The sequence below is a fragment of the Dermochelys coriacea genome, chromosome 1, assembly GCF_009764565.3.
Source record: "Dermochelys coriacea isolate rDerCor1 chromosome 1, rDerCor1.pri.v4, whole genome shotgun sequence".
Taxonomy (NCBI): Eukaryota; Metazoa; Chordata; order Testudines; family Dermochelyidae; genus Dermochelys; species Dermochelys coriacea.
In genome coordinates, this window is record NC_050068.2 from 219,500,925 (window position 1) to 219,524,022 (window position 23,098).

At 43.5% G+C, this 23,098-nt stretch overlaps 1 protein-coding gene across 1 annotated transcript in view; it reads right to left on the reverse strand.

Annotated features, from left to right (window-relative positions):
- Nucleotides 1–19,476, reverse strand: part of CRACR2A (calcium release activated channel regulator 2A) — a 97,110-nt gene extending 77,634 nt beyond the window's left edge. The window contains exons 1-2 of the mRNA XM_038419807.2: nucleotides 19,325–19,476; nucleotides 17,590–17,761 (exon numbers count right to left, since the gene is read on the reverse strand). The gene's annotated coding sequence lies outside the window, so the exon portion shown is untranslated. The remainder of the gene's footprint in view (nucleotides 1–17,589; nucleotides 17,762–19,324) is intronic.
- Nucleotides 19,477–23,098: the final 3,622 nt, after the last annotated feature.

The window sequence follows — 23,098 nt, forward strand, 5'->3', positions numbered from 1 at the left end:
TTTTATGCTACCCATAAGAAAATATTCTTAATCAAAAGTTTGGAGACATATTCTTTTTATCTTAATTTATTCTGAGTGGTCTGATATAAACAATATTGGATTTTCTTTTTCTTTTTCTATCTAAACCAATTTAAATTATGCTACACAGAGCATCAGTGCAAAGAGAAGGGGATTTGCAAAAGACAAGATTTTTTTAAAAAACTTTATGTCTATGAGCTCAGACATAGTTTGATTTCCTTCATGTGAAGTTTCTTTCCATATTTTGGTCTGTTAAAGAGAATAGGTCTGATCACACACTGGTATAAATCAGCAGTAACTTCACTGAATTCAATGCAATTACTCCAATGTAAAACTAGCGTGAATGAGAGGGGCATCAGTCCCCTTCTTCTATTACAGTGAAGTATAACAGTGGGCTGTACTTGGGATTGAAAGTGAAATCCAAGAAAAACTGGTTTCAGAGTAGCAGCCGTGTTAGTGTGTATTCGCAAAAAAATTTTTTTCCACCAAATGCATCCGATGAAGTGAGCTGTAGCTCACGAAAGCTTATGCTCTAATAAATTTGTTAGTCTCTAAGGTGCCACAAGTACTCCTTTCCAAGAAAAACTGCAGCTTCTCCATTCCACAGTGCCTGACTCCTAAGGCTATGTCTACACTGGCAATTGAGTGACAAAACTTTTGTCTTTCAGAGGTGTTAAATTCCCCCCCCTCCCCAAAAGACAAAAGTTTGGCTAATGACAAGCGCCATTGTGAACAGCGCTTTGTTGGCAGCAAACACCGCTCGTTGGGGGTGGAAGTTTTTTGTCGGCAGGAGAGCCGACAAACGGCGGCTGCACAGTGCGATTTTTAGTGGCACCGCTGTAGCAACACAGCCATGTCAGTAAAAGCTGTGTAATGTAGATATAGCCTTAGTGGAACAGGTCAAAGAGAGCATGTAACATATATGCTTGTTAGCCTGCACTGGCTGCCCATTTAGTTCCAGTTTTGGAATATTTGTCCTGATCACTAAGGGCCAGATTTACCAAGGTATTTAGGCACCTAAAATTGCAGATAGGATCCTAATGGGATTTTCAAATGTGTCTAAGCAGATTGAGTGCCTAACTCACACTGATTTCAATCTGGCCTAGGACTTAAGTGCCTAACCTATTCAGGTGTGTTTTAAAAAATTTAGGCACTTGAGTACCCTTGAAAAATCTAGTTTCTAAGGCCCTTAATGGCCTACGCTGGCACAATCTTGGAAACAACTTCTCTGTTACCTGCTCGGGCAGCTTCAATCCCTCCAGGACATTAAAGCTGATAGAACCCTGCCTCAAACTCTCAGCAGCCAAAATCAATGTTTTCTTCACACAAGGCTCCAGGCTATGACCACCCTACCAAGAGAGACAGAATGAGTCTGAGTTATACCACATTCAGGACACTTCCCAAAACTAAACTTTTTCCTGAGACAGTCCCCAAGGGACAGAATGGAAGAAGACCCAGCAAGGTTCTTCTGCAAGACAGTAACTGGTGGCTAAAACAGGGTCTGAGAGGAAGAGTTTCGTCTCACTTTGGAGAGAACTTGTTCAGTGTTCAAGCATAAAAAGAGAGAAAGCTGAGACAGTGTAACATCCAGACTGTGTCGTCTCTCCACAGGGAAGGTCCTCTCCCATCAAGCACTTCCTGGGAGCAGAGCTGTCTAATTTTCTAGATGTAATCACATGATAATGTCCCCTATTGGGAAACTATTTATCATAACAGAGCTCACTTTGAGTTCTAAGAATGTAACAAAGCCTAGATAATACAGTAATAGGAGCTTTACAAATGCAGAGATCAATTCCTGAGAATGCATATAGCCCAGGGGTGGGCAAACTTTTTGGCCCGAAATCCCCATCTGGGTGGGGAAACTGCATGCAGGGCTATGAATGTAGGGCTGGGGCAGGGGGTTGGGGTGCAGGAGGGAGTGCGAGGTGTGGGAGGGGGTGCGGTGTGCAAGAAGGGGCTCAGGGCAAGGGGTTGGGGTGCAGGAGGGGTGCAGTGTGCAGGAAGGGGCTCAGGGCAAGGGGTTGGGGTGCAGGAGGAGTGTAGGGTGTGGCAGGAAGCTCAAGGCAGGGGGTTGGGGTGCGGGGTGCAGGCTCCAGGCCACTGCTGCTTACCTCGAGCAGCTCCAGGGTGGCAGCAGCACGCAGTGGGGCTAAGGCAGGCTCCCTGCCTGCCCTGGCCCTATGCTGCTCCCAGAAGGGGCCAGCATGTCCAACAGTGGCTCCTGGGTGTGGGGTGGGGCAGGCGGCTCTGCCATGTGCTGCCCTTGCCTGTGGGTACCACCCCCAAAGCTCCCATTGACCACGGTTCCCTGTTCCCGGCCAATGGGAGCTGTTGCGGGGCGATGCCTGCAGGCGAGAGCAGTACATGGAGCCCTCTGCCCCCGCCTTTCCCCAGAGGCTGTAGGGATGTGGTGCCAGCCGCTTCTGGGAGTGGCGTGGGCCAAGGGCAGGCAGGGAGTCTGCCTTAGCCCCGCTGCACCACGGGACTGGCAATCCCGTGGGCTGGATTGAAAGCTTGAAGGGCCGGATCCAGCCCATGGGCCATAGTTTGCCCTCCCCTGACATAGCCTGTAAAAATGAGGTGGTATTCCTGTCAATAGTTTGTGAGCCTTCTAGCGGTGCTAACTGTCTTCTATGTTTCAGAAGTACATTAGAACCTCAGAGTTAAAACACCAGAGTTACGAACTGACCAGACAACTACTCACCTTGTTTGGAACCTGAAGTACGCAATCAGGCAGCAGAAAAAAGCAAATATAGTACTGTGTTAAACATAAACTACTAAAAAAAAAATAAAGGGAAAGTTTTAAAAAAAGATTTGACAAGGTAAGGAAACTTTCTGTGCTTGTTTCATTTTTAAAAGCAGCATCCTTCTGAATACTAAAGTTTCAAAGATGTATTAAATCAATGTTCAGTTGTAAACTTTTGAAAGAACAACCATAACACTTTGTTCAGAGTTACAAACATTTCCGTGTTACAAGCAACCTCCATCCCTGAGGTGTTCTTAATTCTGAGGTTCTACTGTAACCAGAACCCTGCCAAAGCAGCACTGTGTGTAAGTTACTAAGTCACACCTATTGTATTTGGTTAGTAAACATGTTTATTTGGACTCCATTGTACCCGTGTGTTGTTTCTTTAAAAAGCAGAAGACACAACAACACAACACATAAAGGTAAAAGCTGCAGAAGACAGGGATCTTGCACCAGTAAGGCCTTTGGTCTTTTTGTTCTATGTTCATACAGTGCCTAGCACAATGGGGCTCTAGCCCATGACTGGGCATTATGGTATTACTGGTACTACACTAATACTGGCACTACGTTGCCATTTTTGGCATTATGGTAATACAAATAATAAATAATAATAATACCGAGAGGCAAGATTACACAAAGGACCACTGATAAATGAGCAGAGGGAGTGGGGAGGGGAGTAGAGAAAACCAAGGCTCATAGGATATATTGTAGAAGTCCATGGAGGGGTTTTTTTTAACTTGATCCTGAAATGGACTGGTAGAATTGTTGGAAGAGTGATGCGGTTCTGTTTCCTTCTGTGAGAAGGAGGGCAGCAGAATTTTGCACATGCTGAAGTCTGAAGACCTAGGATTTGGAGAGGTGATAGTGAAGGGAGCTGCAATAGCCAAGAAATGAAAATGTAATAGTATATCATGTATAGAATCTGGCCCTGATTGGCCTCTCACACTGATTTTACACTGCTGAAACTCCATGGGCTTTAATAGAGCTATTCTGGATTTATGCCAGTGTAAGAGAGATCAAATTTAGTTCCGCTGGGTTCAAATTCTGCTCTCGGTAACCTTGATGTAGATTGGATGTAACTCCACAAAAGTAAGTAGAGCTACACCTGTGTAAAACTGGTCTAAATGAGATCCCAGTCAGGCCCATGGGATATAGATCTAATCAAACTGTCCTTTACTATGAACCGTAATGATTTCTCAGAGCCACAATTGCAGAAATAGTCCAAGCTGAGCAACACAGCAAAAAGCTTCAATTCCTGTGGTTTTTATAATGTTCTTTCGACTCATTCTAAAAGGAGAGTACTTTAATAAAGCTTAATAGTCAACGGTATGTGAAGCAATAGAAATATGGGAACAGGTAAAGCATTGATGCAACAAAAAGATGCCATTCATTCTTTAATAATAATATTTACCTTTTGGCACAGAAGAACTGATGATTTAAAAACACTCCACCTTACTTTCAAAATATGCCTGCACCATAAAACAAAATGATTTGCATCACTGGAGCCCCACCTTCCACAACTATCATGTACACTAGCTATGTAGCAAGCGAAAGTCACGTGGCTTCTCCAAGCCAGCCAGCAGAAAATGAAATTAAAAGCTGCATTAAATCCCTTGATATATAGAGCTGCCTTCACATCTGGTCCTGTTCATCTGAATTCCTATAGTCTGCTGATACATTGCAAACACCGATAATAGCCAAGATGAAAAATTGTAGTTTGCTGCATGTTATTGGATGGATAATTTAATTAGTCCAAAGTCACTTCTAAATAATAAAAATGGGTCCATCCAAGCATCCATCCGTTAAAGAAAACTAATTGTCTGCTTACAAATTCAGGTTGTCTCCCTCCCTGACTTTAATAGTTCAGCACAGACCTGATTTTCTACTCCAATCCTGCAGCAAATGTTGAGCTACACATAAATGGGTATAACATGAACTGGTGTAAATATCATCTGCTGGCTTAGCTCCATTGAATGCAGTGGAAGTGGATCTACACTGACTGAGGTTTCTCACAAGCTGCTTAATCCTGAGACATTTGGGGACTAGTTTTCAAAAGTGCTGAACACCCAGAGCTGAAATCCATAGTGTTTAAGGCCAGAAGGGGCCATTGGGATCATTTAGTTTGACCTCGTGCATAATGCAGGCCCAAGAATTTCACAGTATTCCTAAATCTAAGCATTCAAAAATCACGAGACTGCCTCAAAAATCATGGGATTTTTAAAAATAATAAATGCAGAGTTCTTTTTACTTATTTGCCTTCTGGTTTCTGAGTCTTTATGGTTCACACGGGTCACATTTTAAAGTTTTTTCTCTAAAACCAGAAGGGCTAAACCCCACTTTTTTTTTTAAATGAAAGCTGAGTTTCTCATGTAATCTCTTCATTACAGCAGGTGGTGCTCTAATAAAACCTTCCCAATATCGCAAGACTTGTGATAAAATTGTAAGAGCTGGCAATGCTGTCTTCATTCACGTAACAAGCTGATAACTCCTGTTTGAGTTTGAGTGTATCTTTTAGAACAATATCCAATCTTAATTTAGTTTTCACTGATCTAACTGCAATTCATGGGAGTTGTGGGTGCACAGTATCTCTGAACAAATAAGGCCAGGAACTCTAAAGCTGTGATGCTCAGACCTCAGCGGTTCAGGAGCCAAATTAGTGATCATTACCCAAAAAAAGCCACACTAGTATGAATTCATTGTTTCATTTACTACAGTACTATATATTCATATTTAAACAGTAAGACAGGAGAAATATTTAGTGTGTATATATATATATATATATTATTCTCACAGCAAAATGACTGACCAAGAATTATTATTTTATCAGTTACAATTAGCTAATAACACAGTAAAAACATCCAAATTGGTTAATAACTTAGATTGGTTAATAATTAAATCACACAGTGTTTTAATGCCATGTGCTCCAAAGAACCTCATGAGACACATTAAAGAGCCACTTGTGTGAGCCTCAGTCTGTATCACTGATCTAAAGGATTCACTTAGAAAATAAACAACCTGAATAGCAAAAAAACAGATTTTTTCTTTATTTCCCTTTCTCAATACTATGCCTCTATTACAGAGATTAAGCAACATATCCCCCTTATATCGTAACATATAAAGTGTTGAATATGCCAGATCAGCAGACGAGGAGACCAATATCTTCCATTTATGCACGGGATATGTATGGCATGGGCAGCATCAGTGATAGTTTCTGATACTGCTCATCAATATGCTTCATCCCTGACATGGAGGGTAACCATCTCTAGGGCTGTCAAGGTTCCTTCCCCATTCTGAATTCTAGGGTACAGATGTGGGGACCCGCATGAAAGACCCCCTAAGCTTATTTCTACCAGCTTAGGTTAAAACTTCCCCAAGGCACAAAGTTTTTGCCCTTGGATTAGGTAAAACGCTGCCACCACCAAGTGTTTTAGACAAAGAACAGGGAAAGGACCACTTGGAGTTCCTATTTCCCCAAAATATTCCCCCCAACCCCCTTTCCTGGGGAGGCTTTAGAATAAACAAGATGAGCACAAACCCCTTGGATTTTTAAGACCCAAAAAACCCAATCAGATTCTTAAAAATCAGAACTTTATTAGAAGAAAAAAAAAAGATAAGAGAACTCTGTAAAATCAGACTGGAAGATAACCTTACAGGCAGTCAGATTCAAAGCATAAAGAATCCCTCTAGGCAAAACCATAAGTTACAAAAAGACACAAAACAGGAATACACATTCCCTCCAGCACAGTGAATTTACAAGCCAAAACAAAGAAAATCTAACTCATTTTCTAGCTAGATTACTTACTAACTTTACAGGAGTTGAAGGGCTTGCATCCTTGATCTGTTCCCAGAGACAAAGATATCACACAGACAGACAAAAACCTTTCTCCCGCCCCTCCAGATTTGAAAGTGTCTTGTCCCCTCATTGGTCATTTTGGGTCGGGTGCCAGCAAGGTTACCTTAGCTTCTTAACCCTTTACAGGTGAAAGGATTTTGCCTCTGGCCAGGAGGGATTTTATAGCACTGTATACAGAAAGGTGGTTACCCTTCCCTTTATATTTATGACAAGGACTATGTGTGCATTGAAATCACAGGGTGTGATTGAATCTTAAGTATATGTATCCGAGATAGCCAGGATGCTGTAGCACAGAAGTTGTGGCAATGCATACTTCAGCGCCCATGAGTAAATACCCAGGACTCTGGATGGTTTGTACAGGAGTATAGGAATGAAAGGGTAGTTCAGTCTCCATGGCCCTTTTAATGCATGGCTTTTCCATTGAGAGAGCTAACAAGTGTGCTAGCCAGGGTGGTAGTTTATGGTTTGTGATTATATGCCCACGGAGAGCACAACCAAGAACCATCCAACTCATTTCAAACATGCCACCAAAGAGCCATCAGATGGAAATGACTGTCAGCCACTACTTGCAACTAGGTTTGTATTTATAAATGCTGGTGCACTAACAGTGGTGACATTATCAGGTACAGCATTATTCCTTTCATTAACATCTTTTCAAAACAGAAAATGTTCTTTCAAAGACATAAAGCCAGTGATCACAAGGAATACCATGCAAATAGGGCCAGAAGATCAAGACAACAGCAGAGCCAACTTCCAAGCAAAGTGAAGCCAACATCCAGCTATATTAATTTAATTTCAGAATGTGTTTATGTTTCACTGTGCTAAACTGTGAAGGTGAATGTGAATCCTCAGAATGTGGTGTCACATTAGTGAAAGATATAACATTCAGTTTATCCCTTGACTGGAATAGACTAGATCACATTGATCAGTACGGTATGTTACTGAAACTTTGCTTTAGTAATAGATTATCTCTGATTTAAACAGTTATTAGCAAAGATTTAGATAAAGTAGAAGACTTTAAAAAACAACTTTTAAATCATTTCCATACTGATTTCAGAATGATTTGACACACTGGGTGATCTTCAGCTGATGAAAATTGGCATAGCTCCATTGACTAGACCTGGATGAATGAAATGCCAATTATTTTTCAAGAAAAATTTTGAACACTTGTTTTTTTCCCAAAGGTTTCCACAGATTTTTTGAAATTTTTAACGAAATCCAGGAACCAACAAATTTTAGGTGTTTGAAAATTAAAAAATTATGTTTCAGTTTTTTGAAATTCAAAATGGTTTTGGTTTTTATTTTTTCATTGAAAAAACTGAAAAAATTCCACCGAAAGGAAAATTTTCACAAAAATTGATTTTTCATTTTGGTCAAAATCCATTTTAATAATAAAAATTTTCAATGAAATATATCCGCCTGCCCTATCATAGACTTCAGTAGAGCTATGCCAATTTACTACATCTGTGGCGCTGATCCGTGGACATTAATTGTTTCAGTCTGTGACCTGTTACAAGTATTTCTCAGGTGATTTGGTACTTCAACTGTAGGTACTGAGATATTTCACTCTTCAGTTTTCTTATGTTTGGAGTAGCTGCAATTAAGAGCCTGATTCACCACACTTTTGCTCGTGGAAGTGATCTTTCTCATGCAAGTCACCCCACTGAAATAAGTAGAACAGATTATACGAGAAAGGACTACATGGGTGAAGATTAGGCCTCTAAGGGTATGTCTACAATGAAATGTAAGCCCAGGGTTAGTAGAACTTGAGATATCAGACCCTGGGTTTGTTAACCTAGGGCTTGAATGTCTACACTTATGTATAAGCCCATGTTAAGAATTTTTGAAACCTGTGTCCCAACTGGGGCTCCAGTATCTGTACTGCATTATACAGACCCAGGTCCAAACCCTCCATAACCCAGACTTCCTAGCGCCCTCCCAAAATGTGACTGCTCTAGCCCTTTGTTTGTGGCGCACTGTGGGAAAACTTGACTGTCCACCAAACTTGACTGTCCAGAGGACAAAGAAAGTCCACCCATGGGGCTGTGGAATACTTTTGGCAGACTCCCAGAGCGTAACTGTGGTAGGACTGTGTCTATACTGCAAAGCAATAGGGCTTGTAACCTTGGGTCCCTAGCTTGACTCAGGCTTGGACCCTCTAACCCTGTGAAGACCCTGGGACCCTGAGTCCAAGCCCTGGGTTAGAGCAACTCTTGTCTAGACAGAAGAGGGGTTAGGATTGAGCCTGAGTTTTAACCCTGGGTTTACACTGCAGTGTATACATACCCTGGGATACGTTTACAATGCTGCCGGGAATGCACTTCCCAGCACAGAAAGACAGACAGACACTGCTAGCTTTGCTCAAGCTACTGTGCTAAAAATATCAATGCAGCTGGGGGTAGCACAAGCTGTAGCACAGGTACTGGCCTGAGTACGTACCTGTGGTCTAGATGGGTTTGTACTCAGGTGGTCAGTCTGAGCCGCCACCCTTGCTACCCACCTGCTATGCTGCTACTTTTAAGGACTAGCTTAAATACAGCTAGTGTGTGTGTGCGTGTGTGTGTGTGCTTAAACTGGGAAGCATGCGCCCAGCTGAGTGTAGATTAGGGTTGCCAACCCTCCAGGATCGTCCTTGAGTCTCCAGAAATTAAAGATTAATTAAAGATTATGTCATGTGATGAAACCTCAAGGAATAGGACCAACCAAAATTGGCAACCCTAGGGTAGATTATATCCTCCATTTCTTATAGTTGTTTTCTTTTTAGACAATACACCATGTATCTTTACTGTTATCTTCATGCAGGAATATGAGGTATAAAAAAACCCTCAACACAGTTTGTTCTGTGTGGCTTGGCTATTCCGAACAAGCATGGGAAATGTATACACACAGATCCACTTATCTGTATTTGATTAGCAGGTTGTGTATGCTTCTGGTTCCTGGTCATACCTGCAGAAACATATCCTGGTAACACAAGGAACTAGTAATGTATCGCTATGGATTCTGAATGGGTGGTTAATTCATCATTATTTCTAGTGGAAATATAATTCTAAATTCCCTCTCCATGAGATTACTGGTCAAAGGTCATAAAAACTAGTTCTGAAGGAGGGGCTGCAAAATGCCCTCCGCTATTCCCCTCTATGCTCCACAGGTTCCATAGCAGGCTGACCTGTGAATGAAGAGAATGGGACAAGGCCCAGTTCACCTCACTGCTACTTCTGGGGACCAGAATTTAATACATCTTCCTACCCTGGGAAAGGAGGAGGGGGATTATTTACATGCTCTAGGGAAGAGGCACATTTGCTCTGGCCTGAGCATGTGTTAAAGTGTATTGGTTTATATGCCTGGAGCTTATCCATTCTCACACTGGATTAGATAGAGTTGCAATCATGACTAGCTGCAAAGGGGAACACTTGCTGACGCTTCTGCAGTGTGCGACACTGGGGTAAGATCCACTACAGCAATGCAGCCTCACACCAGATTTACCCAGTGTGGTGGCTTGATGGAATAACCTGGGCCTATATAATGAAATAAAATACATGCCCACTCTGTAATGATGACTGCATATTTACTCCCCGTGCCTGGAAAGACTCTGAACAAGTCACTGATGTGCAGGAAAACATTAATTTCAGCCTAACCACAGTGTGGGCTCTCTTGCTAAATGATTTCAGTGTTTGCAAAACTGAAAGACAGTATAAAATGAGTTAAGAAACCAAAATATAAGTTTTTTTTTAAAAAAGTACTGGTAGGGAAAGACTGAAATATAAGGATACAATATAGATATTGCTCTGCTGAATGTCCCTTTTTAAATGCAGTTCCATAAAGTAGTTTGATTTTCCTATAACATTAGTTTTATACCTGTATAATTCCATTGACTTCACTGCAGTTAGTCCTTATTTGCATGAGCATAAGCAACAGTAGAATCAGGCTCAATATTAATATATTTTACAACAGAACTTTTTGCCATTCTCTGTTTCCTTTAAATACATGGGGAAGAATCCTTTCCCTCACCCCCATCAAAGTCCTATTGACTTCAGTGGGGCCAGGATTTCAGTCTGACATAGTCATGGCCGTGACAAGGTGGAAAATACCTTAAGTCTTTTGGTTCATCTCCCTCCACTTAGTGCAGGATCACTTAAGATGGCTCATCTTAAGTGATCACTCCTTACAGTGTGTATGATAAAACCCATTGTTTCATGTTCTCAGTGTGTGTATATAAATCTCCCCACTGTATTTTCCACTAAATGCATCTGATGAAGTGAGCTGTAGCTCACAAAAGCTTATGCTCAAATAAATTTGTTAGTCTCTAAGGTGCCACAAGTACTCCTTTTCTTTTTCCGAATACAGACTAACACAGCTGCTACTCTGAAACCTGTCATAGAACTGACAAGTAAATATCACTCCACCTTTTGGTCAGACAAATCAAGACAACTACTTAAATTAACTCTTATCAGAGCTTTTGCCATATTCTCTTTTACATTCTATTAGGTCTATTATCATAATTAAGATCTAACTTATTTTTACCAGAGCTTTATAAAAAAAAAAAAAAGAGAGAGAGAGAGAGAATAAAGTGAATTTAGTCCTAAAGATGCTACCAGACTGACAGCCCGGGAGACTAACTGCTTCTGTTTGTCAAAGGAACAAGTATAGCATGTGCAACAGCAGGATTAACATGTCCTCTTTCCTAATATGATTCATCCCTGAGCTGAAGAGATGTCCTCTCGGACTGAAAAGGGAGTTTGTTTACAACAAACCATTAAAGCCTTATATCCAGATTTTCACAAGAGCTCAGTACCCATTTAGGTACCAAGCTTAATTGGCCAGCTGTTTAAATGTGTTCAGCTCCTACTGAGAACAATAAGAAAAGGAGTACTTGTGGCACCTTAGAGACTAACAAATTTATTAGAGCATAAGCTTTCGTGAGCTACAGCTTTGAAAGTACTTGACTTACAACTTGAAAGTGAGCTGTAGCTCACGAAAACTTATGCTCTAATAAATTTGTTAGTCTCTAAGGTGCCACAAGTACTCCTTTTCTTTTTGCGAATACAGACTAACATGGCTGCTACTCTGAATACTGAGAACAATGAATTTGTTGCCATGCACTTTTGAAAAGCTGGTAACTTAAGCTCAGTGGCTTAATGGGAGCCGACCAATTCTGAAAACCTGGACCCTTGTCTCTGAAGAGGCTGATAGCAGGGTTAATATCATGGGGTGGTGGCTTTCTAGTGTGATGTTGACTCCTGACCACTAGGAAATGGACTGGGTCTTCTAGCTGTAAGTAGTTAAGAAACACTCAATCACTCAATCTAAACCCTAATTCAGATTGCAGCTGCCACTGAATATTGTGCTGCCCGGTGTAGGTGGCTACTAGCAAGGATGTATTTTGATCAATGGACAATCACAGATCTTGTTGTCAAGCATGCTATCCACTTTCATTCAGGCTAAATGGAAGAAGCAATTAAGCTCCTTTATGGAATAAAATAGCTGAAGTAATAGAAGCCACCCAAGGCACTGGGACATTTGGGAAGGTCCAGGCAAGAACTAGCTCAGGGAGAATAAGAGAGGTTTCCCTGAGACTGATTGCAAATGCAAGGGCTAGGGCATTGATTGGTGTATCTGTGTGTGTCAGAAAGGGGAAGTGACCAGAAAGCCAGGAAAAAGAAAGAGAAGTACTGGGTGACTGTAGCCCTGGAAGCCAAAAGAAAGAGCTTCTTTTGGTGCATAAGACTGGCTGGAATGCAGCCTTGGACTTTGAAACAAAGAAACTACCTCCTGTTTGTTTCTATTATGTTTAGGGGAAACAAGACTTTTCTGTACATCTTTGTAAGTAAGTGGGATTTCACCCAAGAAAGACTTGACTCATTATCAATTTCCCCTCATAATAGAAACAACCCAGCAAGGCCCCCCAAACTGCCCAAGGGCAACAACATCTATCAGATGGTAACAATATTAATTCACTACCCATCTGGACCATATTCAAATGAATAACCTTGTGGTGAAAGGCTGCATATCCTAGTACCAGTTCCTAAAATATCCAGTCCTCATCACTCAATATCTTTTAACTTTATCTAAGATATAGTTTGCATTTTCTTGTCTGATACAGAAGTCTGTAATACATTTATAGCAGCTCAGCACTTCTTGGCACTCGAGTTCATTAAACATGGTTAAAGTTTTATTCTGGAAAATGATCAATAGAGGTACTCCCAAGTGTCAGAGTTCAGCAATGCGTGCATCTTCACATCTTTCCCTGAGGAAGTGCTAATGATCAAGATGTTTCTAAAAAAAAATCAAAAAATTTTGCTTACTGTATATAATTCTTCACTTCATTTTCAGGCCTCTGTCTCTGACCTTGTTTATCAACATTGCCTTGTTTGGGTGTTTAAATATGATGAAAGAATTTTTGGTCACAATTTTCCATTAAAAATGACATTGGAGACAGGCAGAAAATGAAAAATTATTCATACCTGGAAAAAAACCTTATAATGAGAATAAAAAACATTAATTTATCTGACTAGTTACTGAAATGGGGAAGTTGCGTCTCATATGTCCATGTGCCATCAGATACACATGGGAGGGCAAATCATTTACTTCTTTATAAAACTGAGTGAAATGAAGAAAGATTCCAAATAATAGCCCATGAGGATTTCAGATAGTGGGCCATGAATAAGTATCTGGGATTGCAGGTGTGGGATTCTGTGAGGGTAGAGAAGTGAAGTTGCCTGATTAGGAGGATGGCAAAAATGAAGGAAGAAAGAATGATTTACAGTGGAGAAACTCTGTGAAGATATGGGATTTTCTCCAGAGGTGCCCAACACCACATGAAGGGAAGTTAGGGTAGGTGGGACAGACTTTATGGTGGGACACAGAGCTGAAGAAAATTCTGATAGTGGAAAGAGTGGAGTGGAGTGAACTTACAACCAGGTCTATGGAGTAGACAGCAGGACAAAGAGCGGTGGGATGACAGATAAGTCGTGGACATTGATCTGAGATTGTAGGAGCACTCGGTGGAGGGCCAGAGGGCAGTTGGGTGATGGTGAAGGAGAGGTACTGGTGGCCAAAAAGGGTACTCAGTTGAGAGATCAGAGAGGAAGCAGTGTTTAATGATGAAGAGGACAAGTGAGAGGTCATTTTAGCAAGTGGGAAAATTGAATTTCAAACAAGGCAGTGACAGGGAGGTGATGGGAGCCTGAAAGATTAGGCAAGATAGCAATGTGGCATCTGAGACCACACTGAAAATGATGGAGAGTGGTTCTGAGTAGAGCAACGGGGCAGATAGGTGTCAAAACCAAAAAGGAAGGTGGATGAAGGGGAATCAGAAAAGTGGTGGTTAATGGCTACCTGATTCGGAAGAGAGGAATAGAGTTGGATGGAGAAGCAATGAGGGAAGAGAGTAATGGAAAGAGAGTAATTGGAATCAGCATGAGCAAGAGAAGATAGCTTACAAAAACCTGGGGCATGGCTATCATGGAAGTAAAGTAGTGTTTTCAAAATGTCATCCAGGGGGATTGTTCTGGGTGATGTACAATCTGGCCAGGATTGGCTGCGGTTGCCTGGAAACATAGTCAAATATTAATCACTGTGATGAGTTTTCTATCTTCTTTGTGGATAAAATTAATCAGATTTGTCCTGGAATGGCTGTTTCCAAGGGGGCAGATCTGTGTCTAGAGACAGCCTCATCATCTCTAGCTGAGTTTCAACCAGATTTTCCTCACATGGGACCTATGTACTGAGGGACCTTCCAGTTGCTACCCATGAGTGAGACTCATACCCTTCATAGTTGTTAAATCAAGCAGTATGGCACTGGTTCTGTTGTTGGATGAAACCATTAGCAACTTCAAAGGGCAGGGCAGGATGTTAGCTTCCCTAGTGACTTGTAGACCCTTCTTCTTAAGGTGGTGCGAGGCCCTTTGAGGAGAATTCCGCATTCATTCATCCTGCCAACTTTTTTTTGCCACACCTACATGCCAATCCTGATGAGGTCCTTCTCCATTAACATGATGTAAAAAGGTCCCTAGGGCTTTGCAAGGAATTGACTGAAGCCCTTAAGAAGTACACCCATATCTTGTCCCCTTTTCACACCAACACACTAGGTTGTGTTGTCTCCAACAGAACCTTGTCTGACCGCATGCTCTACTGCAACCACCTGGCACGCATGCAAATTGGAGGGCACATTAAGTTCTTGAGATTCTGGAGCCAGCCTCTGATATATTTCAGTTCATGAAGCAGCCACATGGCATCCTCTGCTTCTCTTTACAAGGCATTATAAGATGAATTCTTCCTGAAAACAGGACCTAAGAGTTTAGCCTATTATTGGTATTATGAAATTGGATGTCCCTGATTATGTTTGTAATTCAGGTTTAACTAGGCTGTTTTTATAGTCAAAACAAAATTTTAAAAAAGGTCAGACATCCCCAACCACTGTGCAGTGCCAGGGAAAAAGCTACACTGGGACCACATGGAGGGGAAGACTGGCTAAGCGGCATGTTCTTCACTCCTCTATGTAGCTACCATTCCTACACTCAGCAAAATGTAAGAGAAAATGTCAGTGGGGCCAGAGTGGGAGGGCGAAGAGCCAGAGAAAAGCCTCAGCAAGTTGCTCGCTCACCTTGCAAACTGAAAATAAGCCACAAGAAAAATCTGCAGATAGTGCTGCATTGTGCATTAAGTCCTGCTATTTCCTACAATTCTCCACCCCAGAGCCACAAAAGGAGTGGACTCTGCCCAAGACCAGTACACTTCTTTCATTGGTGACTAAAGTCAGTAGTGAACCCAGACATGAAAGACTAGTGACTGACCATTATTCCATCACCAACGAATATCACTACCTATTCAGTTACCAGCAATTTGCATATATTATTACCAAGATTGTAAGCTCTTTCAGGCAGGGCTGCTTTGTATGATGCCTTGCTCTTAAAATATTGATATAATGGTGATTTTTTTTTATTTGCTTAGTTTTTTGCTTTGATCCTAAGCTGTTTTCGGAAGGTAGACATTTAATTTACACCCTTTAAATAGCCTGCAGTTAAAAAATAGCAAGGCAAGTCCCCAATAACCCAAACCTCCCATTATCTGAGGTTTTGGACATCTCCTGAGACCTTTGAATAGCTGGAGTTTACCTGTATTGTAGAACACAATAATTTAATCTACTTCAAATGGGACAAGCCCCATTATTAAAGCAAAAGTAATGCGCGGTCTACTGATATAGATGATAACATTGTTAACCACAAAAAAACTATGTTAAACTAATCAAAAAGATGAAAGTATGTCTTTAGATGAAAGACCCATTGAAGATTAAAAATACTGACAAGGACAGTTACAGAGGGGTCAGATCATTGAACTGATGATTGGACTGAGAAATTATATAAACTTCATTTTAAGAAGCCAAAATCCTATTGATGTTGCAGTGAGAAACATCTCATATTTTGATGGTAAATGCTGTCTTACTGTATCATGACTGTACAGTCAGAAAAACGTTCAAAATTACTATCTGCTCCATTCAAAAGACTGAGGCAACCAGAAGGAAAGCTTACTTTAGGACAGTATCATACCAGCGATACAGGAGTGCAACTCTGGCACCAAAATGTTAAGGGGACTAGACAAATACCTTTTGCAAGCATCAGTGTTAGCACTGCTGTTGGTTACATTGGGTACACTGGTCAGCCACTGTACTGATCACAATAAATAGCCTGTAATCTAAGTTAATGTCTCATCCATTAGTAGAAGTGCACAGAGAAAAATAGCTACACAATCCTAAAACTAAATCAGCAAAGAAAGGCACAGAATAGTGATTTCACTAGGACCATATTTATCTGGATCTTAGCATGACAGAAACATTTGGCTCATAAATAAAACCAATTAAATAACAATATTAGTTACAGTGCTATTGATACAGACACTTGTAAAATATCCTTTATCCAGAAAGCGCCAAAAAGCATTTTGCAGACCATTATAATACTATTTTGCTCTTACATGGAGTTTTCCATCCAAGTATCTCACATAACTTTTCAACAGTATTAGTATCACTGTTTTACAGCTGGGAAAGTGGAGCACAGACAGGCTAATTGAGTCGCCCACATGCATCCGATGAAGTGAGCTGTAGCTCACGAAAGCTTGTGCTCAAATAAATTTGTTAGTCTCTAAGGTGCCACAAGTCTTCCTTTTCTTTTTGCACATTTTTATGATGAATCAGAGGCAAAGCCAAGAACAGAATGAAGTCTGCCAGTTCTCCTCTAAACACTAGATAGTATTGCCTCATAATATGAAAGTCAGACAGCACTGTCTAGTGATTAGAGTCCTGACTAGGAAATATATGTGTATGCACATACACACATAGAGAGAGATATGTGCACACACACACACACAGAGTGAAATTGATGGACACACACACACACACACAAAACACACACACAGAGTGGTTAAGTAGATTGAAACAGCATGCTGAACTCTCATCACAACAGCTAAGGAACAGGGAGTTTGGGAGAAACATTTTCGCCTCCTGTCAGGGGGTGAACAGGAAACTCTTCCCCTACTTCTAGCACCCTCCCTTCCCCCCACAACACGCAGACTAGACACACACAATTTAAACCCTGAGCATGTGTTTTATACATGTGTGCACACACACAAACACATACACAGTTCTCCAATATAGTAGTCTCCTGGATGACACACAGCCCCTGTTTAACAGCAGGCAGCAACACCACTCAGCAAATTAGGATAGGAAACCACTTTCTCATCCTTAACCCCTGGCAGAATCTCTTGATGCCAGGCCAGCCTGCTGCCAGGCCCCATTGCAGTGGTGCCATCCTTAGCAGGGCAGTGCCTAAACAACACTGCTGTCTAAAAAGACAGTCCCCGCAGAATTCAGTCACCACCGGAAGCATGCTGGCTGCTGCATTGCAACACACTGAGAAGAGAGGAAGAGGAGCTACTTATTGAGACACTGCACCCTTCCTTGAACACTTGTTTAAGTTGTTACCTGGTATTTATTTCTGAAAACAACTTTGTTCCAGGGGATGTTTCCTCTGCTGTCCCCCTGGCTACTTTCACCCAGCAGCTGGTCCGCTGTTACTTCTCCCCGGCCTCTGTCCGCAGATGCCCATGCAAAGAGGCCATGCAGGTCCCAAATGGCCTTTCCCAGCCAGTTGTGGCTGAAGAGAGAGGAAGAGAGTGGACAGCTCAACACATCTCAGACTTTGCTGAGGCATCTGTGGCATAATCAGGTGGAAAGGAGAATGCAGTGAAGTCAGAGGGCGGGACTGGAGCAAGTCTAACCCGTTCTACCTCTTCTTCCCCACGGCACCCACACCCAGACCTCCCTTTAGCATGTGTGTGGTTTTGCAGCAGAGTTGGTTTCATTTTATGTGCTGCTCTTCAGCGCTCCAGCGTGAGACAGCTCTGTCAAGCCATGACAGCTTGAAGGAGGGAGCAAAATCCCCCATCCTAAGGGGGAGCCACCAAAAGAAACCCTCAAGCCAATATTCATTGCCTTCCCTCTCAAACCCTTCCCTGAGGGGATTCCCTTCAGGTATTTTTAGGTCTTGGGGGGCGGGGGAGGCAGTGTTTTATTAGACTATTATATTACCCTTGTAGTTATTTTATTGTCCAGCCCTCAGGCCCTATGGCAGGGTGAGGTGGGGTTTAGACAATTAAAATCAGTATTTAGTTATTCAGGTTTAATCCAACACTGGCAGTATCCCCAGTGCTGTCTGCAGGTGCTGTCTGCAAGGCGCGAGAGCATCCGCACTTATGAAGGGAGCACAGCCATTTCTGAGGGTCTCAGCCGAGCAAGAAGAAAACAATGCAGACTGGAAAGGGTGAATCTAAGGTTAATGGAAGCTGGGCTGTGTGAACGCGGGGGGGGTGGTGGCAGGGGGGTGTCAAATAATTCCTGGGAAGCCGGGCCCAGGCTTGTCAGAGGCCCATAAAGAGCCTCTCCTGTCTTTTTTCCCCCACTCTCTCACTCTTTGCTTCTGTGGTGGGGCTCTAGCCTTCTCTCTTTAGTGCACCAAATGGTATATTTGGGGGTCTGGTGTGTTGGGGGCCCTATTCAGAGCCCCGGACGACATACTCTGGGCTTAGTGCCCCAAATGTTGTATTTGGTGCCCTGTTTAGGGTCCCAAATGGACGATTCAGGGCCCCATTTAGTTCTCCAAAAGGTGTATGCAGGGGCCCCTTTAATGCCCCAGCTGTACTATTTAGTGGCCTGCTTAGTGCTGAAGGGTGTATTCAGGGCCCTGCTTACTGCTTTGTAGATGTCACTGTAACCCTTCTGCCAGGTGGGGCCAGCAGCAACCAGGGCCAGGTTAAATATCTAGGGGTTCTTTTTCAGCAATATAACAAAGAACCGGCTCAAGCCCCCACCCAGTAATCTGGGAAAATTACACACCACCCTGGGGTGCCTCTGAGAGGCAATACTTCCCCACTCGCAAGCACAGAGGCTGAGTGAGAAAAGAAACTTTTAATGAATGGTGGGAAGTCACCCAGCATTAATTAGGGAAAATGCCACAAGCAGGATTCATAATCATAAAACTGTGAGCAGGGCACCCACCCCAGAGTGCGAGGGGCAGTGCCTTCCATCTCATCTTCTTGAGTTTTACAACCAAAGGTTCCTTTTCTGTGCCTCTCTCTGCTGACTCACCACACCTCACTTACAGTGATTGTCCTTGGTCAGTGAGGACCCAGGGTTCAGAGGTGCATCTATGTGAGTTCACCTCCCACCTGGGAAGAAGGCACCTGGCTTGCGTTTGCTCTGCCTGGCCGCCCTGCCCGCCACTGCTCCTCGTCGCCTGGCCATCCCGCCAGCCGCAGTTCCTCTCCACTGGCTGCTCTGCCAGCTGTGGTTCCTCACCACCTTGCCAGCCACTCATTGTGTCACCAGCTGCTCGTTCTGCTCACTGCCTCGCTAGCCACTCATTCGCCGGCTGACTGTCAATCACCTTCTGCTGTCACCTGCCTCTCTGCTGTGACCGCTGCACATCAGTCTCTATGTCTACACTGGCAAATTTACAGCATCAGCAGTTACAGGACTTCTCAGAGAGCACTGAAGGGAAACCTCTGTTGTGTTTTCACACTGTTAGCTGCCTGCGCAATACCATATTCACACTTGTGACACTTGCAGTGGTATTCAGAGCGGTGCACTCTGGGCAGCTATCCCACAGAGCATCTCTTCCTCTTCTGTCACTAAGAGTTGTGGGAAGGTGGAGGAGGTCGCGGGTCATCGTGGGTCCTGTCCCAATGCCCCATGATGCATTGCTTCACATCCCAGCAATCCCTGTGCTTCCATCTGCATTTGGCACCATTTTCAACGGTTTGTGTACTGTGCGCGTGCCTCTTTAATCTGCAGGAATGGACCCCAAACTTTTGACCAGTATGCTGCTCGCTCTGACTAACACATCACGAGTGGCAGTGGAGTTATTCCTTAAACTACAAAGGCAAGAGGAGCATGACATTGATTTCACCTCTTGTAGTAGCTATGACACAAAAATGCTTGTGGAACTCACAGAGGTGCTGACCACAGTGGAACACCACTTTTGAGCTTGGGAAACAAGCACTGAATGATGGGCTCACATCATGATGCATGTTCCGGATGACAAGCAGTGACTGCGGAACTTTTGGATGAAGAAGCCACATTCATGGGACTGTGTGATGAGCTCGCCCCAGCCCTGTGGCACAAGGACACGAAAATGAGAGCTGCCCTGCCATTGGAGAAGCGTGAGCCGATTGCACTGTGGAACCTGGCTACTCCAGACTGCTAACAATCGGTCGCTAACCAGTTCAGAGTGGGAAAGACAACAGTTGGACTCATGTTGATGGAAATGTGCAGGGCCATCAGTCACATCCTGCTCTGAAAGACCGTGACTCTGGGCAAAGTGCGTGACATTGTGGATGGCTTTGCACAAATGGGCTTCCCTAACTGTGGAGGGGTGATAGATGGCACACATATTCCAATTCTGGCACTAGACCACCTAGCTACAGAGTACATTAATTGCAAGAGGTATTTCTCAATGTTTCTCCAGGCACTTGTGGATCACTGTAGGTGTTTCACAGACATTTACACAGGCTGGTCTGGAAAGGTGCATGACGCATGCATGTTTCAGAACACTGGCCTGTTCAGGAAGCTGCAAGCAAACACTTTCTTTCCTGACCAGAAGATCACTGTAGGGGAAGTCAAAATGCCTATTGTGATCCTCGGAGATCCCGCCTACCCCTTAATGCCATGGCTTATGAAGCCATATATGGGGCAACTTGACAGCAGCAAGGAGAAGTTCAACAACAGGCTGAGCAAGTGCAGAATGACTGTTGAGTGTGCTTTTGGCAATTTAAAGGGCCGCTGGCGCTGCCACTATGGGAAGCTGGACCTGGCCAATGACAATATTCCTATGCTTATAGCCACGTGCTGTACGCTCCATAATGTTTGTGAAGGGAAGGGTGAAAGCATCACTCAGGGCTGGACTGCAGAGGCTCGGCACTTGGAGACTGAGTTTGAACAGCCAGAGACCAGGGCTATTAGAGGGGCACATAAGGATCAGGGATGCCTTGAGGCAGCAATTTGAAGCTGAGAGCCACTAATATTTGTTGCTATGCTCGGGAGTGCAGTGCTTGTAATGATAGGAGGTGATTGTGACTGGTGCAGATGATGCAATGTCAAGGTTTAACATAATTGTCTGTTGCTTTGTAGGGCTCTGTTTGCTTTCAATTAATAGAATAAAGATTGCTGTCAAACCAACACAATTCTTTTATTAAAAAACAACAACCAGAGGAGAGAGTCAAACAAAAAAAACATATTAGCAACTCCAGCTGCTGTGACTGGCTAGCCTTCTCCGGAGTAGAAAAGAGCTCCTGGCTGCATGCATCTCTGATCTCTGAGTCATCCTCTGCCTCGGGTCCCCCTCCCCCTTCATATCCTCATTCAAGATTTCCTCCTCCTGGCTCAGTCCACTCTCAATTGGCCCGCGAGCCACCGAAGTATCCACAGTAGTCTTCGCAGTCGAGGTGAGGTTGCCACTGAGTATCACGTCCAGCTCTTTGTAGAACTGGCAGCTTGTGGGTGCAACACTGGAGCGGCTGTTTGTCTCCCGCTCCTTGTGGTAGGCATTCCACAGCTCCTTCACTTTGACCCTGCACTGCAATGTGTCCTGGTCATGGCCCCTTTCTGTCATGCATCATGAAATCTGTCTGTAGGTATCATAATTCCTATGGCTGGAGCGCAGCTAGTACTGGACAGCTTCCTCTCCCCAAATGCTGATGAGGTCCAGCAGCTCAGCATTGCTCCACGCGGGAGATCACCTGGCATGGGAGCAGGCATGGCCACCTGGAAAGATACACTGAGACCACTGCATGCATCACCAAGCAAACAGGAAGGGGACTTTCAAAATTCCAAAGGAACTTACGGGGTGGGGATGATGGTTGGTCACCTGAGAATAGGGCAGTAGAGTTCAAACTGATGACCAGAGAGGTGAGAACAGGCATTGTGGGACACCTCCCGGAGGCCAATTGCGGCACTATAATCGACCATGGTGTCTACAGTGGCACCGCAGCACTGTACCCCAGCGCAGAAAGCTCTATGCCTCTCGTCTGGGTGTTTTTTTTTGCAGCACTGCAACTGTGCAGTTTCTGCACACTAAGTTGCTTGGCAGTGTGTACACCTCGGGAGTTATAACGCAGAAAGCTGCTCTACTGTGCAGAAAATTGCCAGTGTAGACAGGGCATTAGTAATTTTCAGTTCTTTGCAGGCTGGGCAGAAACACTGCCCCATCCTAAGTGATTTCAGCTCTCATTTGAGCATTTTAACATAACAAAGAAGCTCTTAATGAAGCCTATTGAGCTCTTTCTTTGAACAGTGGGGAAGAACAGGTTAATCCAAGTCCCTTAGAGAGAGAGTCCATTTCTCCTGGCTGGAACACCTGTTCCCTCCCTTACTTTCACAGGGCTCTGGCATTCAAGCCCCTGGCTTAACGAGGTCCTTTTATCTGAGGGTGACCCCCTCATTTGGGACAGGTTAAGCACAGTCCTGCTGCTGCGTCCCTGTTTTCATACAATAATGACAACATTGGTAACAGCATTTCACTAACTCTGCATTCAGTACTTCAGTGATTTGTAACCCAACACCATCCAAAGTTGATTATTTTGAGCAACACCGCTCTATCTGCTATATGTCTAGGCAGAATAGGTGTGTTCATGTAAATACAGTTTGCTCCTGAAGTCTCCCACCTCCCAGCTAGCTGTCAGGGAAGAATTCATTCAAACCCTGCTTACATCATTGATATCCAAACCAAACAGGAGAGGGTCTCTTTGGAGCTGGGAGAGCAGTGACCATGGGGATGGTTTTCTGAGTCCCTGGGACCCATGCCAGGGCTGCTGCCTCTGCCCTTCTGTCCCTGCTGTTCCCTGCCCTGCCCCGCCCCATTGCTCCCTGCTTGCTCAGCTCTGAGCCTGTCCCTGGGTGGCCAGTGAAGGAGGAACCATGCTTCCTGTGGCTTCTCCTG